Raw genomic sequence first — 14,423 nt, 5'->3', positions numbered from 1 at the left:
CCTGGCACCACACGGCCAGATCTCTGACCTCCTCCCTATAGGCTGTCTCATCGTTGTCGGTGATCAGGCCTACCACTGTTGTGTCGTCGGCAAACTTAATGATGGTGTTGGAGTCGTGCCTGGCCATGCAGTCATGGGTGAACAGAGAGTACAGGAGGGGACTCTCTGTATGTTTATTATTATTTCCCTAATTAAAATGCAAATCAATTTATAATATTTTTGACATGCGTCTTTCTGGATTTTTTTGTTATTATTCTGTCTCTCACTGTTCAAATAAACATACCATTAAAATTATAGACTGATCATGTCTTTGTCAGTGGGCAAACATACAAAATCAGCAGGGGATCAAATACTTTTTTCCCCTCACTGTATGTAAACTTCCAACTTCAACTGTTTCAAAGGGCGTTCAGCCTCAGAAGTTTAGTTAATATGTAATAGACATATTAGAGTTTGTCCTTCCAGCAACACTGCGTGTCTATCAACGTTTCTGGGTATGTTAAATGTATTATAAGGTTTTCATTAATGTTTTATCTACTTTGTCAATATCATTGGATCTGTGATGAGGGATAGTTTAAAATGTTGAATGTTCGTATGAAAGGATTTAGGGTTGGTTTGCCATCAGTGCTTGGGGGTGCGTTCACACATTGTGTTTTACCCCCCTATTTTGCTGCTTATGTGACAAATATAGTGAGCACCAGAAATCACACGTCTGGTACAGCATAATTCATGTTTATATGCCATATAGAGTGGTCCAATAATAAATACTTATAGTATTTCTGGAACATGAGATTCATTTTATTGAGCGGTAGTGTCACAAAGTGAAAAGTGACAGGTTCTAGGTCTTAGTTGAGCAGGCATCTTGAAGCAGACAACAAAAGGGACAGTTCAACATTTATTTTGTAAGGCATGGTTCCCTTTGTTGGTCACCTGGTGTAACATACTATGTGCAGTTAACGACCTGAAGAAAACTAAAAACCCGCCCAACGGGCCAATGAATGCAGAGCCTGCTCTCGGAAGTCCCGCTTTCCTGGCTATAACACTGGGGCTTGCATTACTTTTCTCAATTCTTTGCTTTTCAGGCCTGAAGGACAAAGTGTCACGCAATTTACAAACTTTTCAAGCACACTAAGACTACTAGATTCAGCTCCAGCTTAGGTGTCTGTTAGTGGGGAGCGAGTACTCGTCCCCCTAGATGTTGGTGTTTGTGTTTACTAAAAGCTAACTACTTTCTGCTTGTGTAGCTAATGCTTCCTTGCTTGGGTAGGATTTGTGTTTGCTAAAAGACTACCACTTCTGCTCTGCTTGTGTAGCCAGTGCTTCCTTGCTTGAGTAAGATGGCCAGTGGTAAGAGTAAGTTCAAAAAGGCTAACCAGACGGATATGAACCTCCGACCGTGTTCTAGGGCATGTGGTTTCACAATGAAAATTAAAGATACTTAGAAGTGCTGTCTTGTTTGCCTGGGGTGGAAAACGCTCAGGCTTCCTTGGCTCGGACCAGTTTGTGTGACCGGTGTCACCGGCTGAGTTCACTCTTTTGTACACTGACTTCTTAGGAAGATTGGGGTTACTGGAGAAGGCCCTCTCTTTGAAGAAAAAGCTTATACAGAAAAAGCTTATACAGAAACCCAGCCTAGAACCCCAAACAGCAAGCAATGCAGATGTAGCATGGTGGCTAGGAAAAACTCCCTAGGAAGAAACCTAGAGAGGAACCAGGCTCTGAGGGGTATCCTGTTCTCTTCTGGCTGTGACGGATGGAGATTATAAGAGTAAATGGCCGTTAAGGCCAGATTGTTCTTCAAGATGTTCAAATGTTCATAGATGACCAGTAGGGTCAAATAATAATCACAGTGGTTGTAGAGGGTGCAACAGGTCAGCACCTCAGGAGTAAATGTCAGTGGCTTTTCATAGCCGGGCATTCAGAGGTTGAGACAGTAGATGGGATAGAGAGAGAGGAGGTCGAAAACAGCAGGTCCTGGACAAGGTAACACGTCAGGTGAACAGGTCAGGGTTCCATAGCCGTAGGCAGAACAGTTGAAACTGTGGTCGGAGTTGTTCCCCGCCTGTCATGCGACTGGTGCAATATGACCTTCATGCTGGGAAAATGCGCATCCAGCTCTTGATTATGACTAGGAGATTCGGGTATGATATCTGGACCCTGATCTTTTTCATATGTGGGGCTTCGATGTCATGCACCACTGAGAAGGACAAGCAGGGCCTTTTTAGGCTGTCAATGGTGGCATTGTGCATTTGCATTTTGGTCATTTGGTGGATCCTGTTATCCAGAGCGACTTGCATTAGTGAGTGCAGTGCGTCTACCGAAGGATCTGTGGTGTCCAAGGGTATGGAAAGTATGGTATCACCCATATATGAGCATAAATCAGTCTCTTCCCCACAGTCGGACACAAGGTTGTTGGGAGTGGCGGGTGTGAGAGGACATGACAAAATAACCACATTATCCTAGTCCTCCAGGTGGTGCTCCGCTCCTTCAGATGTCAATGTATGGGAGGTTGGCCATGTGGTCCACCCAGTGGCGGGCATGCGAGATGTCATCATGGGTGTGTCCTAGCACCTGTTTTAAAAGGAGAATTCCTCTTAATTGAAAGAGGGCTATTCTGGTGGTTCCCTTGTCGGAGGTACGGAGCGGTTGGTACAGCAGGTATTTCTTAGTTCCTAAGAGCAATAGAATGCTGCATCCCATCCTGGACTTCCATGGTTTGGACAAGCACCTCAAGGTGTGCAAGTTCAAAATGCTCACGCTGTGACAGCTAATACAGTCGGTGCAGCCCAGCAAATTCTGTCTCTGTTTGGCACGGTTTCCGCTGGGGCACTTTTCGCTTGTGCCTGCGGTTATTGGGTCTGATGGCCTCTATGATAGCTGTGGTGCCTCTGGGACTTCTTTTGATGCATCTGTTTTATTGCTGGGTATCTCTCCCCTAAACCTGGCCGATGTACCTTCCCAGATCTCTCAACGTTGTTGCAGTTCTACTTTTCGTGGGAGGGGGGGGGTGTATCAGTGGCCCTGGACCCTGCTCTATGCGTTTCTCCGGTGGACCTGATACAGGCCACCGTGGAGAGGGTCCGTCAGGAGGGTCTGTTGGTCATCCGCCTGTTGGGTGGGGACCCGTAGGGGGTCCGTGTCATCGAGATCTATTGCACCCACGACCGCAGATATGGGATCTGTAGGTTTGGCCACTGAAAGGTTGAATTTGATGGCTAGGGGTTTACCCTCGAACGTGATTACGACTATGGCGCGTGTGCCCTCTACGAGAGGCTTGTATATATATAAGCGGTGTGCATTTGAAGGTTGGTGTCAGGTTGATGGAGTTTCTCCTTTTCAGAGCTCTTGGGTGGACATTTTGATGTTCTTGCAAGAGCCTATGGCTCCGACCTGGGACTTGGTTTTGGTCCTGTACACTATGTATGAGCCTTCGTTTGAACTCTGAGTCTGTGGACCTGAAGGTCCTTCCCGACAAGACTGCCCTGCTCATGGCCTTGACGTCGGTCAAGCGCGTTGGGGATCTCCACGAGCTATCAGCACACCCTTTCTGTTTGGAGTTTGCGCCTGGCGACTTCAAAGTGAGGTTACGTCCTAATGCAGTTTGCTCCCAAGGTTATACCTACAGTACCAGTCAAAGGTTTGGACACACCTACTCATTCCAGGGTTTTTCTTAATTTTTAAGGGCTATTTGACCAAGACGGAGAGTGATGGAGTGCTGCATCAGATGACCTGGCCTCCCCACCACCCGACCTCAACCCAATTGAGATGTTTTCGGATGAGTTGGACCGCAGAGTGAAGGAAAAGCAGCCAACAGGTGCTCAGCATATGTGGGAACTCCTTCAAGACCGTTGGAAAAGCATTCCTCATGAGGCTGGTTGAGAGAATGCCAAGAGTGTGCAAAGCTGTCATCAAGGCAAAGGGTGGCTACTTTGAAGAATCTCAAATATAACATATATTTTGATTTGTTTAACACTTATTTTGGTTACTACATGATTCCATATGTGTTATTTCATAGTTTTGATGTCTTCACTATTATTCTACATTGTAGAAAATAGTAAAAATAAAGAAAAACCCTTCAATGAGTAGGTGTGTCCAATCTTTTGACTGGTACTGTAAGTCTATGGTTTTCCCTTTCTCACCTCCTCCGTTTGGCTTTACGCACGTACAAGGATACCCGAGTTTGTGACCAGCTTTTTGTCTGTTTTGCTAATCCAGCTCGGGGTATGGCGCTTTCTAAGCAGTGTCTTTCTCATTGGATTGTGGAGGCTATCTCTATGGCGTGTGACAGCAAAGGACAAGGGTTGCCTAGCGGTGTGCGTGCTCACACTAGGGGTGTGGCGGCTTCGTTTGCATTGTTCAGGGGAATGATGATTGGTGATATCGGTGCTTCAGCAAGTTGGGTTCCCCACATACCTTTTGAGGTTTTATCACTTGGATGTAACTGCTCCCAGTGTGGCTCATAGTGTTCTTATGGCGGGGTCCTGGAGTGGGTGATAAGCTGCGCGCAGGTTACACCTTTATCCAGGTTACCACAGTTTCCCTATGGGTTTGAGCCTTGGGCTGCGGCGGTCCATTGACTCTGGTCGATGCTATGCAGAGTGTGTGCACTTTACCAAGTCACAACAGGTGTTCTGTTGTTTTGGACTTGCGGGTCCTTGTACGATTTCTGACATTTCAGGTTCGCAAGGTAAGTATTGTTGGAACCGCGGGGGATTATGGACTTGGGCTGCAGTGACGGCGTGTCAGTGAAGTCACAAGCTCTGCTGGTCGGCTACTGCGTAGCAACCTTGCGGTGTCAAAGGCCCTGGTCTGCCCTAGAAAGCCTATGTAAGTTACGATCGCCAGATCGGCCAAACAACATTCATTTAGATGGCAGTTTTGAGCTCTAAAATGTGGATCCCCACGTTGAATTATTTTTAAGTTTGCTACAAATCGAAATATTTAATTAAATAGTGATCCATTCTGACTACTACATTTGTCGTCACACAGGATCACATGTTGACACAGACAAATCACAGGGCAGCAGGCTACGAGGAGGCCCCATAGACATCACTATCTACTAGTTTTAATGTCTAAGGTCAGTGCGCATAGCCAAGCTGCAGCAGGTGGTTCTGGTTCCCTATATGGGGCTCTGACAGTTCAGGCCTCATGAGGCTCTGACAGTTCAGGCGTCTTGGTTAAGTATTAGTGGCTTCTGTAACCCCTTTTTGGAGCCGGTGGAACCTGTGTGTGTTTGGGCTGCCGTGGGCCTCCTAGTTTGGTACCCTCTGAGCCGGCTTGGGGAGTGATTGTATGTCCCCATAGTATGTTATACAGAGTGACCGACTGAAAGGGAGCATACAGTTATATATATAACTACTGTTCCCTGAAGGAGGGAACGAGATATAACAAACACTATATATACAAAAGTATGTGGACACCCCTTCAAATTAGTGGATTTGGCTATTTCAGCCACACCCGTTGCTGACAAGTGTATAAAATCGAGCACACAGCCATGCAATCTCCATAGACAAATATTGGCAGTAGAATGGCCTTACTGAAGAGCTCAGTGACTTTCAACGTGGCACTGTCATAGGATGCCACCTTTCCAACAAGTCAGTTCATAAAATTGCTGCCCTGCTAGAGCTGCCATGGTCAACTGTAAGTGCTGTTATTGTGAAATGGAAATGTCTAGGAGCAACAACAGCTCAGCCGCGAAGTGGTAGACCACACAAGCTCACAAAATGAGACCGGCGAATGCTGAAGCGCGTAGCGTGTAAAAGTGTCTGTCCTCGGTTCCAACACTCACTACCGAGTTCCAAACTGCCTCTGGAAGCAACGTCAGCACAAGAATTGTTCGTCGGGAGCTTCATGAAATGCGTTTCCATGGCCGAGCAGCAGCACACAAGCCTTAGATCACATTGCACAATGCCAAGCGTTGGCTGGAGTGGTGTAAAGCTCGCCGCCATTGGACAGTGGAAACGCATTCTCTGGAATTACGAATCACGCTTCACCATCTGGCAGTCCGACGGACGAATCTGGATTTGGCAGATGCCAGGAGATTTCTACCTGCCCGAATGCATAGTGCCAACTGTCAAGTTTGGTGGAGGAGGAATAATGGTCTGGGGCTGTTTTTCATGGTTCGGGCTAGGCCCCTTAGTTCCAGTGAAGGGAAATCTTAATACTACAGCATACAATGACATTCTAGAGCAGAGGTACTCAACTTTTACCCTGTAAGGTCCAGAGCCTGCAGTTTTTTTGTTCTACCTGATACTGAATTGCACCCACCTGGTGCCCAAGGTTTAAATCAGTCCCTGATTAGAGGGGAACAATAAAAAAAAATGCAGTGGCACTGGCTTCGAGGTCCAGAGTTGAGTTTGAGGGTTCTAGACAATAATGCACTTCCAACTTTGTGGCAACTGTTTGGGGAAGGCCCTTTCCAGTTTCAGCATGACAATGCCCCCGTGCACAAAGCGAGGTCCATACACAAATGGTTTGTCGAGGTCGGTGAGGAAGAACTTGACTGGCCTGCACAGAGCCCTGACGTTAACCCCGTAAAACATCTCTGAGATTAATTGGAACGCCGACTGTGAGCCTGGCCTTCTCGCCCAACATCAGTGCCTGACCTCACTAATACTCTTGTGTCTGAATGTGGCTGAATGGAAGCAAGTCCCTAGAGCAATGTTCCAACATCTAGTGGAAAGCCTTCCCAGAAGAGTGGAGGCTGTTATAGCAGCAAATGCCCATGATTTTGGAATGAGATGTTCGACGAGCAGGTGTCCACATACTTATTGTCATGTGTATTTTGGACCCGCGCCGTCAGGGGGTTTAGGCTCACTGAAGAGCGCAACTGATTTGAGGAAATGAATGCGAGCCCCGGTGTTATAGCCAGGAAGGTGGGGTTTCCGAGGGCAGTCTCAGCATTCATTGGCCTGTTGGGCGTGTTTTCAGTTTTCTTCAGATTAATATGATTGGTCAATGTTGACTCCCCATAGTACGTCATATATTGCCTTCAGAAAATATTCATAGCCATTTACTTATTCCACATTTATTTGTGTTACAGCCTGAATTCAAAATTGATTGAAATAAAACAGTATTCTCACCCATCTACACACAATACCTCATAATGACAAAGTGAGAAATGTCTGCAAAGTTATTGAAAATTAAATACAGATATCTCATTTATATAAGTATTCCCTCCCCTTTGTCAATACTTTATAGAAGCACCTTTGGTGGTGTTTACAGCTTTGAGTCATCTTGGGTATGGCTGTATCAGCTTTGCACATCTGTATTTGGGGATTTTCTCCCATTCTTCCTTGCAGATTTTCTCAAGCTTTGTTAAGTTAGATGGGGAGTGGAGGTGAACAGCAATCTTCAAGTCTTTCCACAGATTTTCAATGGTATTCAGGTCTGGGCGTTGGCTGGGCCACTCAAGGACTTTCACATTTGTGTTCTGAAGCCATTCCAGCATTGCTTTGGCTGTATGCTTGGGGTCATTGTCCTGTTGGAATGTAAATATTTGCCCCAGCCTAAGGTCGTTTGCGCTTTGAAGCAGGTTCTCGTCAAGGATTTGCCTATTTTTGGCTCCATTCAATGTTCCCTCTATCATTACCAGTCCCTGCTGCTGAAAAACATAGCATGATGCTGCCATCCATGCTTCACAGTAGGGATGGTGTTAGACGGGTGATGAGCTGTGCCTGGTCTTCTCCAGACATAGTGCTTTGCATTCAGGCCAAAGAGTTCCATTGTTGTTTCACCAGGAGTGCTGTCATGCCTTTCTCAGGAGTGGCTTCCATCTTAAATGCAAAGCCTTATGTTGGGGCAAATACAACACATCACTGAGTAACTGCCTCCATATTTTCAAGCATGGTGTTGGCTGCATCATGGCTTGCTTGACTTTGGAAAATACTGGGGAGTTTTTCAGGATAAAAAGAAACGGGATGGTGGTAAGCACAGGCAAAATCCTAGAGGAGAACCTGCTTTACACCAGACACTGGGAAAGGAAGTCACCTTTCAGTAGGAGGACAATAACCTACAACCTGAGTGGCCAAGTTACAGTTTTGACTTAAATCTGCTTGAAAATCTATGGCAGGACTTGCTGTCCAGCCATTATCCTCAACATCATGACAGAGCTTGAAGATTTTTGAAAATAATAATTGGCAAATATTGCACAATCCAGGTATGCAAACTAAGCTTTTAGAGACTTACCCAAGAAGACTCACAGCTGTAATCGCTGCCAAAGGTGTTTGTAACATGTATTGATTCCGGGAGCTGAATACTTATGCAACGACTATTTTAGTTATTGCATTTTTATTCATCTTTAACAATATATAAAAAATACATTCACTTTGATATTAGAGTATTTTGTGTCTATTGTTGACAAATTCACAAGAACATTATTTTTAATCCCACTTTGTAACACAAAACAATGTGGAGAAATCCAAGGGGTCTGAATACTTTTGTGTCTATCTTTGAATGAATCTGAAGAGATGCAAGTGAGTGAGTAAGGAAGTGGGTGCAAATGTCTGTCCATGTGTGTCTGCAAGGAAGAGTTGTGCCATAGAGTGTGAGTAGCCATGTTTGTGCAGAGATGGGAAATACTTTCAAAAAGTAATAATAAAATACTAAATATTAAAGCGGTGATACTTATCATTTTGTCTTATCATGATGGAAAGTTGCCCAACCCTAACTACATTAGACACCTGACAGCACAGAGGTGCTGAAGAAGAAGGGTCGCCTCGGGGGACCAGCGTGAGGGTATTGAGGGGGAGGGGGGTATCTGAGCTCCATCAGCCAGGACTAGACATTGGGCAATTGAAATCTACCCATCCCGGGAAAATGTGGATGCTCCTCTTGAACGGCTACAACGGTATCCACATTCACTTAGCAAGTCTACTCTTGAGCTGGGCTCGGGAGTGGAACAAGTGTGTGAGGGTCTGTCGGAGAATCGGGATCGTGAGCTTGAGGTTGGATGCGTGTGAGTGTGTGAGTGTGTACTAGTGGAAGGGAAGGGGAGATATGTAGAGATGTGAGGGTGGGGGCGTGTAGGCATCCCACTATCATGGCTATATGGTGATGATAATAGGGACCATATGCAACGTGGTCTCAGAGCATTTTGCATTATACTATTAAAAAATATATTTTTATTTACTTTTTTCTCCCCAATTGGTAGTTACAGTCTTGTCCCATCACTGCAACTCCCGTACGGACTTGGGAGAGTTGAAGGTTGAGAGCCATGCGTCCTCCGAAACACGACCCTACCAAGCCGCACTGCTTCTTGACACACTGCTCTCTTAACTTGGAAGCCAGCCACACGAGTCAGTGTGCATGCGCCTGGCCCGTCTCTAGAGCGCGATGGGACAAGGACATCGCGGCCGGCCAAACCCTCCCCTAACCCGGATGACGCTGGGCCAATTACGCGCCGCCTCAAGGGTCTTCCGGTCGCGGCCGGCTGCAACACAGTCTGGTATCGAACCCGGGTCTGTAGTGACGCCTCTAGCACTGTGATGCAGTGCCTTAGACCGCTGCTCCACTCGGGAGGCCATTTCTCATTATTCTGTACGTAAATCCGAGACACTCCATTTAGTATGATACTGTATGTTACGTTTCGTAAGGTAACTATTAATTTGTGGATGTCCATCATCCATTTCATATGATATGTTACGAATTGCAATTCGTTCAATGTTATGAATTGCAATTCGTACAATATGTTACAAATTTGCTAAACGTATGATATGTTATGAATTCCAATTTGTTGTGGTTAACGTTAACTAGGTGGCTAACCCTAACGTTAGCTAGCTGGCTAACGTTAGCTCTAGGGGTCAGGGTTAGGGTTAAGGGAAGGCTTAGTTAAAAGGTTAAGGTTAGTGTTAGGGGAAGGGTTAGCAAAGAAGCTGAAAAGTAGTAAGTAGTTGCAAAGTTGCTAATTAGCTCAAATTTCCATGATGAGATTCGAACACGCAACCTTTGGGAATCTCAAGCTATAACATAAAATAATATCTGCTTGCCTAAATGTAGATTTTCTACTGCCGGTTCCTTTGTCAAAGGTAGCTCTCCTTTTGAAAGAAGTGCCTAAAATTATTACGCATACTATCCATCTAATGTGAAAGGAATTAAGGTATTCGGAAAAAAAGATATATACACAAAAGTTTTATAGTACAACCGAGGCAAAAGGGATAGAAATGTTTACTGCTGCTAACCTGGTTTTGTGCTGCAAGTGGGAAATTGGAGGACAACTGGAGGTCTGCAGTATGTTTAGCAGGGCATCTATCAAGGTACAGCTACATAGATAAGACAGGCATCTATTATGGTACAGCTACATAGATAACAGACAGGCTTCTATCATGGTACAGCTACATAGATAACAGACAGGCTTCTATCATGGTACAGCTACGTAGATAACAGACAGGCTTCTATCATGGTACAGCTACGTAGATAACAGACAGGCTTCTATCAGGAATGTGATAGCGTCGGTGGTCGGGAGAGGTTGTGTTTTCTCTAGCAGGAGGTAAGCTTGGCTTCTTATATGGTGTTGAGTAAAGCTTAAACCATGTATTTAGATTGTAGGTAGGTATTGTAGTTGGGTATTGTAGGTAGTTTACTTAGGTAGTTATTGTAGGTAAGTATTGTATTCGGCGGACCACGGCGAAGCACGAGGCTAGCTGACCCACTACTTAGACCAACAAAGCTAGCGGGTAGCTACTGGTAACTTTTAGCAACTGTGGTTAGTTGTGTCCAATGTTATTTCACGCTTAAGAGTACCTGTGATTGAGCCAGCTAACTGCCTACCATTCAGCTGTTTTTCTAACCTCATTATCCGAGGCATTAACATTTACATTACATTTTAGTCATTTAGCAGACGCTCTTATCCAGAGCGACTTACAGTTAGTGAATACATATTTTTTATACTGGCCCCCCGTGGGAATCGAACCCACAACCCTGGCGTTGCAAACACCATGCTCTATCAACTGAGCTACATCCCTGCCGGCCATTCCCTCCCCTACCCTGGACAACGCTGGGCCAATTGTGCGCCGCCCATGAGTCTCCCGGTCGCGGCCGGCTGCGACAGAGCCTGGATTCGAACCAGGATCTCTAGTGGCACAGTTAGCACTGCGATGCAGTGCCTTAGACCACTGCGCCACTCATTAACGTTAGGTGGTTGGTAGCTGCTGTACTTAATTACAGCTACTGATTGCAGTCTGCCACCCAGACAGCTGGCGTCGGGTAAGTTTGGCTTTATACATAGCTTGGGCTTTGTCGAGTAAGGCTTAAGCTATGTATTTAGATTGTAGTTAGGTATTATAGGTAGGCATCGTGGGCTGTATATTATTAGGTATTATAGGTAGGCATCGTGGGCTGTTGTGGGTAGTTGTTGTATGTAGTTATTGTAGGTTACTTTTGTATTCGGCGGTGCCGGGTGTAGCACGAGCTAGCTAGCTAACTCACCTCCTGGACTAGCCGGCGAAAGTGGCTATTAGCAACGGTAGCAACTGAATACAATATCCTTTTAGCCAGCTACATTCGTTTCGCAGCGACGCCGCTTTTTCAAACAAAGTCAACACAGCAGCCATTGCTAGCTAGCCAACACTACCAGCTAGCTGTACTGTAGTAGCCAAATACAATATCTTTGTGCTAGCTAGCCAACGTTTAATTATTGCTGCGTTATGAAAGAACTAGATACGGACACGAATTATCTGTTTAGTGTGTTAACACACTATTGGTAGTTTGCTGTAACCAAGTATTGGTGCTAAACTGTGTGTTATTGGATACTAGCATGCTAGTTAGCTATGGCGTCATAGTTAGCTAGCTGAATAAAGTAAGTTGAGTCTATTCCTTGAAACATTGAACCGCTGTAGTTTACAACAATTCTAATTTCTAAAGTGGAAGTTGGGAGAGTTTTATTCGGGTGGTTCAGTGAAACAATTATAGTTTCTGAGGTGGAAGTTGGGAGAGTTATATTTTTTGGTGAGGGAGGCCCTGCTCTCTCCTTTCCCAGATGTTTAGTTCATTTCATTCCGATCTCCTCTGCATTATTGTAGCCATCTATTACAGCCTGTCAACTATGCCTCTGCCTATCCCTGTTCTCTCCTCTCCGCACAGGCTACACAAACGCCTCACACCGCGTGGCTGCTGCCTCTCTAACCTGGTGGTCCCTGCACGCACCACACACCTGGAGTTCCAGGTCTCAGGCAGCCTCTGGAACTGCCGTTCTGCTGCCAACAAGGCTGACTTCATCCCAGCCTATGCTACCCTCCAGTCCCTCGACTTCCTGGCGCTGACGGAAACATGGATTACCACTGAAAACACTGCTACTCCTACTGCTCTCTCCTCGTCTGACCATGTGTTCTCGCATACCCCGAGAGCATCTGGTCAGATGGGTGGTGGCACAGGAATCCTCATCTCTCCCAAGTGGTCATTCTCAATTTTTCCCCTAACCCATCTGTCTATCTCCTCATTTGAATTCCACGCTGTCACAGTCACTAGCCCATTTAAGCTTAATATCCTTGTCATCTATCGCCCTCCAGGTTCCCTTGGAGAGTTCATCAATGAGCTTGACGCCTTGATAAGTTCCTTTCCTGAGGATGGCTCACCCTTCACAGTTTTGGGGGATTTCAACCTCCCTACGTCTACATTTGACTCATTTCTCTCTGCCTCCTTCTTTCCACTCCTCTCCTCTTTTGACCTCACCCTCTCACCGTCCCCCCCCTACTCACAAGGCAGGCAATACGCTTGACTTCATCTTTACTAGATGTTGCTCTTCTACTAATCTCACTCCAACTCCCCCTCCATGTCTCCGACCACTACTTTGTATCCTTTTCTCTCTCGCTCTCCTCCAACACTACTCACTCTGCCCCTACACAGATGGTAACGCGCCGCTCGCAACCTTCGCTCTCTCTCTCCCACTACTCTCTCCTCTTCCATCCTATCATCTCTTCCCCTCTGCTCAATCCTTCTCCCTCCAATCTCCTGAATCTGCCTCCTCAACCCTCCTCTCCTCCCTTTCTGCATCCTTTGACTCCCTGTGTCCCCCTATCCTCCCGGCCGGCTCGGTCCTCCCCTCCAGCTCCGTGGCTTGATGACTCATTGCGAGCTCACAGAACAGAGCTCCGGGCAGCTGAGCGGAAATGGAAGAAAACTAAACTCCCTGCCGACCTGGCATCTTTTCACTCCCTCCTCTCTACATTTTCTTCATCTGTTTCTGCTGCTAAGGCCACTTTCTACCACTCTAAATTCCAAGCATCTGCCTCTAACCCTAGGAAGCTCTTTTGCCACATTCTCCTCACTGCTGAATCCTCCTCCCCCACCCCCCCACCCTCTCTGTGGATGACTTCGTCAACCACTTTGAAAAGAAGGTTGACGACATCCGATCCTCGTTTGTTAAGTCTAATGACACTGCTGGTCCTGCTCACACTGCCCTACCCTATGCTTTGACTTCTTTCTCCCCTCTCTCTCCAGATAAAATCTTTCGACTAGTGACTGCAGGCCGCCCAACAACCTGCCCGCTTGACCCCATCCCCTCCTCTCTTCTCCAGACCATCTCCGGTGACCTTCTCCCCTACCTCACCTCGCTGATCAACTCATCCTTGACCGCTGGCTATGTCCCTTCCGTCTTCAAGAGAGCGAGAGTTGCACCCCTTCTCAAAAAACCAACACTCGATCCCACTGATGTCAACAACTACAGACCAGAATCCCTTCTTTCTTTTCTTTCCAAAACTATTGAGCGTGCCATCTTTAGCCAACTCTCCTGCTATCTCTCTCAGAATGACCTTCTTGATCCAAACCAGTCAGGTTTCAGGACTGGTCATTCAACTGAGACTGCTCTTCTCTGTGTCACGGAGGCTCTCCGCACTGCTAAAGCTAACTCTCTCTCCTCTGCTCTTGTCCTTCTAGACCTGTCTGCTGCCTTTGATACTGTGAACCATCGGATCCTCCTCTCCACCCTCTCCGAGCTGGGCATCTCCGGCGCGGCTCACTCCTGGATTGCGTCCTACCTGACCGGTCGCTCCTACCAAGTGGCGTGGCGAGAAGCTGTCTCCGCACCACGTGCTCTCACCACTGGGTGTCCCCCAGGGCTCAGTTCTAGGCCCTCTCCCTTTTCTCCCTATACACCAAGTCACTTGGCTCTGTCATATCCTCACATGGCCTCTCCTATCATTGCTACGCTGACGATACACAACTAATCTTCTCCTTTCCCCCTTCTGATAACCAGGTGGCGATCGCGATCTCTGCATGTCTTGCAGACATATCAGTATGGATGACGGATCACCACCTCAAGCTGAACTCCTGGCAAGACGGAGCTGCTCTTCCTCCCGGGGAAGGACTGCCCGTTCCATGATCTCGCCATCACGGTTGACAACTCCGTTGTGTCCTCCTCCCAGAGTGCGAAGAGCCTTGGCGTGACCCCTGGACAACACCCTGTCGTTCTCCGCTAACATCAAGGCGGTGAC

General features: G+C 46.6%; 1 protein-coding gene across 2 annotated transcripts in view; it reads left to right on the top strand.

Annotated features, from left to right (window-relative positions):
* Positions 1-14,423, top strand: part of LOC121541139 (NXPE family member 3-like) — an 89,265-nt gene that overhangs the window by 51,081 nt on the left and 23,761 nt on the right. Inside the window, exon 1 of one of the 2 annotated variants that reach the window (XM_045207454.1) lies at positions 467-491. The exons of the other annotated variant lie outside the window; for it this stretch is intronic. The gene's annotated coding sequence lies outside the window, so the exon portion shown is untranslated. Of the gene's footprint in view, positions 1-466; positions 492-14,423 lie in introns of those variants that run through there. 2 annotated transcript variants of the gene reach the window in all.

This window comes from Coregonus clupeaformis, chromosome 3, assembly GCF_020615455.1.
Source record: "Coregonus clupeaformis isolate EN_2021a chromosome 3, ASM2061545v1, whole genome shotgun sequence".
NCBI lineage: Eukaryota > Metazoa > Chordata > Actinopteri > Salmoniformes > Salmonidae > Coregonus > Coregonus clupeaformis.
The sequence above is the reverse complement of the archived record's forward strand: the minus strand, read 5'-3'. Positions and strand labels throughout refer to the sequence as shown.